Source organism: Megascapheus bottae, chromosome 30, assembly GCF_031878675.1.
Source record: "Megascapheus bottae isolate mThoBot1 chromosome 30, mThoBot2.hap1, whole genome shotgun sequence".
NCBI lineage: Eukaryota > Metazoa > Chordata > Mammalia > Rodentia > Geomyidae > Megascapheus > Megascapheus bottae.
In genome coordinates, this window is record NC_143538.1 from 9,706,937 (window position 1) to 9,712,564 (window position 5,628).

A 5,628-nucleotide genomic window follows, 5' to 3' on the forward strand; every position below is an offset into this window, starting at 1 on the left:
CCCCTGCTAGTGCTCAGCTTGTCCTCACTCCTCTGGGACACAGTCACTAAGCCCCCCATTCCAGAGAGTGGACAGCAGGGTTGGTGCAGAGGGGACAAGGAATCTGGCCCTTGGTAAGAAACACTTCTGCTATCTGAAAGTTGCCATAAGAAAATAAATACAAGTGACATTGTACTGGGCCAAAGCTCATTAGTTCGTTGTCCAAGCCTAATAAAGGAACAGAAGCACAAATTATAGAGTTCAGCTTCAACACACGCTCTGTCACCCGAGATCAGCGTACCACGAGCTTGATTCCAATTGCTTCGAACTTGCTGCACAATTCACCCCCCCACACACACCAACCCCTCCTCAAAAGCAGGAGGTTGGGAGAAAAAAATATATATAGTAGTCCAGAGGGGGCAATGATCGAGCTTTTCCTCTCAGAAGCTCGCACCACCACCTCATTTCCCATCAGTAATCCCAATAAAATTAACGTCGAGGCTGCAATTGCAAAGAGGAGAGCCTGAATACTCCTGAAATAACACACTCTTCCTTAGCAAAAGGTAAAAGGCAAAAAAAAAATGGCCCTTTGTTCAACTAATTAACGAAGGCCCAATTCCAAAAGCAGATGTGTTTGCTTAGCTAATCACCAGCATTTTTCTTTCAAGGAATGTCATTTGAGGGGGCCATGGGGGGGTATAAGAGAGGGAGAGAGACTGCCACTCCCTCCCGATGCCCTTACTGCCTGGGGTCTCTCACCCAAATCTAAGACCCCCAGGCTGAGTCTAGGCAGACCAATCTCTCACACCTTTCCTCTCCTGCTCTACTCCAGAGGCCCACAGAGGCAGAAACTGCCCCACGGTAGCCCGAAGGCCAGTCTTGCAAGTCACTAAGGAAGAAAAAAAAATAAAACTTTTAGTGACACAGATGCCATATTAAAGGAGGCAGTTTTACAATTCACTTGAATAGGACACTAACTTATTAGAATGTGTTATCAGAGGGACGATAAGATTTATACTCCCCGAGTCAGCTTTACACCTTAATGACAATAGATTTTAAAGAGAGGAAATCTGTTCTCCAGTAGAGGAGATGTGCATCCTTTCATGTGTTTGGGCATTTATAGTCAGATTCAGGACAGATACCAAGCAAAGCTTTTGTGTCCCCGAATGGAAGGTTTCCCCCATACTTTTCTTTTCTCCCTTTCCTCTTTGACCAGAAAACTAGGCCTCCTGGTTGGGTAAGAACTTCGCTCAGTCTTTTTTAACCTGAATATAAGAGAAGGGATAGCGGATACAACTGGAGATGATGGTGCTAGAGATAGGGTTCCCGCTTCAGTGCACATAGAAAAAAAATCACCATTTTCTCTATCTTTACCATACACAAGACAGTTTTCCCTTACCCAATACAGTAAGCAAACTTAAAAAAAAAAAAAACCTGGGTCCTATTACAAACCAACGCCCAGCACTAACTGCTTTAAAATTACTGCATAATTAGATTTAGTTGAATTTCACCATTAATTAGGCAGCCGCACTGCAGGGAAGCTTTTGAAATCTGAGAAAACGGGGTGGGGGGGGAGAAAAATCATCTGAAGCACTTTTTTTTTTTAAACCCAACTTCAATACATCTTGAGGAGACCTGGAATTCAGAGGATATCTTGCTCCCTTCCCAGGAGGACGATAAGGGACCTTGTAGGGCCCAGCTGAGGCTGGAATTGGGCGTGGGGAGTGATTCTTCCTAATCCATCCACGGGAGATTCCCTGTCTACCAGAGCTGTGTGCGGGGATGGCCCGGGAAGAGGCCTCTCTGGAGATCCCATCCACCCCTAACTCGGCGCTGGCGGGCTCTCCAAACCCCATTAGACACAGTGCAGGGCTAGGCGCACACGTTTCTGGGAGCCCCAGTCTCCATCTCAACAAATCTCACCCCACCTCTCCTCCCCCACCCCCTCTCTTCATCCTCCCCCTCCCCCCAACACACCTCCCCCCAACTGTGCTGTACAAGCAGCAAGTTCTGCCAAAGTTCGACGGATTCGGGAGCCCGCTCACTCCCCCCACCCCTCATCCCTAGCTGCCACTCGTGCCTGCGCGGAAGCCCAACGCAGCCCTCGTTGAATTAATGAGCACGGGAACTGACCGGCGCCTGCAAATACTGGCTTCCCCCCCTCTTTCTCTCCCCCCCCCATCCATTCAAAAGCGTAAGATCACTCCTGGACGCAGAGTGGGGGGTGGCTTTAAAAAAAAAAGGCTTCTGGCTAGGAGACTGGATGTGAAAGCAGCTCCTTTTGGCTGTCAGGAGGGAAAGATGGGGTGTCCAGGAGGGGAAGGGGGGCGAGGGACAGCAGCTATCCAGAATGCTCTCGCAGTGCCCAGGGCTTTCATCACCGCGCTGCTTCCTGGGCTGCACTCGCCGCCAGCATGAGTTTACAGGAGGGTTTGGGGCCTGCGGACCGAATGGCCCTTCGCGCCCCACGCGCGCCCAGCCCCTACGCGCGCCCCCTCCCTCTTTTTTTTGGGGTCCCCAATGTGTTTCCGATTACCGGCTGTGCCGAGCCTGGCAGCCCGGCGCTCGCAGTGCACTGGGAGGACGCCATGTTGGTTCAGCTCCCAGGACCAAGTCCAGAGCGAGCCTCCAGGCGGAGTTTCACACGCTCCGGGGTCCCCCCCCTCCTCCTGCGCCTCCCCGCCCCCCCCAACCCCGGCCCCGGCCCGACCCGGCCCCCTCGAGCACAGCCCGGGCGCGCAGCTCCGCGCGCCCCCGCACCCCGGCTTTCCTGGGGGCGCGGGTGAGCTGTGATGGGGGGCTGGGGCGCTGGGGGGGTGCGCTCTCCCATAGCGGCCGCCAGCTCCTCCTGCAGCCCCAGATTCCCCCCACCCCCGACGTCGCGGTTAACTTGGAGCCCCAGCTCCAGCGAGGCCCCGGGCCAGGGCGCCTGGAGAGCTCGGGCGGGACGGCGAGCCGAGCGCGCGGGCCACGACCCCGCCACCCGGCCAGCGTCCCCGCCCCAGACCGGCTCGACCTGCCCTGGGCTGCTCGGCCGAGGCCCGAACCGGCGGGCGCCCGGCCACCACCCCCTCCCCTCTCCCTCTCTCCAACTACTATTGTTGCATTTCGCATCTTGGTGGGTTCTCTCACACCACCACCACCCCAGCGCCAAGAGAGGGGGAGGTGGGAAAAGACATAAAGCGAGATCAGATGAGAGAAGAGAGAGAGAGAGAGAGAGAGAGAGAGAGAGAGAGACGAGAGAGAGAGCGAGGAGAGAGAGAGAGAGAGAGAGAGAGAGAGAGAGAGAGAGAGAGCAGAGCAGACAGACAGACCAGAGGAAGAGACAGAGAGAGAGAGACAGAGAGCCAGAGAGACGAGAGAAACCCCAGCAAGGAACAGAGAGACACTTAAAGGGGAAAGAGTCGCCATGTTTAGACTGCTTTTAAAAGATGTCGTCAATTTCACACAGGACAACCCTGGCCGGGTCCTAGCCCTGGTCTTTTGTCCAATTCAGTCCCAGCAAAGATCTTTTGTTCTAACTCAGCATGAAAAGAAAACTTTCTTTAAATGCAATAAACTTAAACCGAACGCAAGACTCCAAACAGATCCTCCTCCACCCGCCACTCTAAACACATACCAAGGCGTTTGGTTTTAAGCGGCTGAAAAATGTGGTGTCCTGTGTATCTGTCTGGGAGACCCCCAAGCTTATTTGCTGAAAACTTAAAGAGAGAGACAGGAGAGAGAGAGAGACAGGGAGAGAGAATTTTCAACATCTACCAACACATGCTTAAAGCATAATAAAACAGGGACTGTCTTTTGCTTTGAAAATCATAAATTATAATTTAATGCCAATAATAATTTACAACAAATGGCTGTTTACAATAAGCTAACACAAAACAAACAAGGAAAAGGCCTGCGTTTTACTTATTAGAGAAAAACTTCACACACTCACATGGATAGCACTTGCAAGAGAGGAACATAAACAACCAACAAAAGCTCTTCCTAAGAATCAGATACCGCAGCGTAAGAATGGACTTGTATTTATATATGTATATATCTACAGCAAGAAGCTGAGGGTCACATAGAGAACTCTGCCAAGTGCACACACACACACATCAGACAGATTGCTCAGGCCTGCATGTATGGACTAGAACAAGGTATCAAAGTGTAAATACACATTGCAAAAAAAAAAAAATAGGGGGGAGGGGAGGAAAAAAAACCCAATACCTTTCCTTTCACCTTCTCATCAGTCTGTCTACTCCCAATTGTAAGATGAAGCCACGATGTGGCAACACACGTTTGGAGGGAGGGTACTTCGGAAAATCCAAATAAAAACAATTACAAGCTCCAGTACTGAAGCTTTTTCCAAACCAGAGAAAATGGGAAGGGGGAGGGGGTGGAGCTGGTGGGAAGGAAGACTGGAAGAAATAGTTACTACTTCTAAAGTCAGCATTCCCTGTAAAGTTTCCTTCCTTCTTTCTCTTCTTTCACTTAATTTGGCTTGCAAGGACAAAGGATCCCAAGGACAGATTATATGCCTACACAATCTAAAATGTCCAAATGTCGGTATGTTCATAACTCCAATAGAAAAGATCCTTTTGACCTATGCATGGCCAGACTAACAGAGGGGGAAGGGAGTGGACAGCCAATCTTACTGCAAGTATCATACACACACATACACACACATACACACCCACATATATGATATGGCATATCATATGTATATATATATTAAAAAAAACAGACATTTCAGGGCTATAAGCTACACCACTGAACTGGAAAATCTCCCCTCAACCATACTAAATGAGAAGGACAGAATCTAGGTTTTAAAAATCACACCTACTTAAGGAAAAAACTCTTGCATTGTAAACAACTGCCCTCTATTTACAATGCTATGATGAGCTCGCTCGAGTTGTCTGCACAACTGTCAGAAATGTACAAAAGAGTATTATTTTTTCCTGATCACAAAATAGATACTGATCTCAAGATTTCTAATACTTTTCACAATACTTTCCCTAAGCAGGCACTTAAGTGTGACAAATAATAAGAGCCTTTTTTTTTCCTGGAAAATCCATTTTTAATTAAAAGGAGGATTAGGTGAATGGGGGGGTGGCTTCCTTTTCAAAACCATAGATAAACCATTAACTTCAGCTTCTTCCCCCACATACACACACCCAATTAAACAGGCAAATACACTAGTCTACCTTTTTGCACAACTGATTGAGGGGTGTTCACAAATGAAGCCACCCCAAACCAGGGCTGGCTCAATGAGAACTTACAGGGGGGGCTCTACTCCACAGAAAACAGTGAGGTTGGACAACCAAACAGGTTTCAGATATCAAATAATATTTTAATTTCTGAATACTTTCAATTTTCCTTGGAATATAACACACAAAGACTCGACCAAACAGTTCAGTTATTATACTTTTACAGTATACAGAAATGTTGCACTTAAAAAAAAACCTTCAGTTTTTTTTTTCAAAAACACAAACTGTAAACTCTAAGATACTCAGTCACGTTACCTATAAGTGCCAACAGTGTTATTTTGTCATGCTGATTTCAATGGTATTTTTTAAAAGGGAAAAATATCAACAATTATAATACAAAGGGCTTGCAAATATACAAACAGATTATAGGATTTTCATAACAATTCAAGAACTAAGGGAA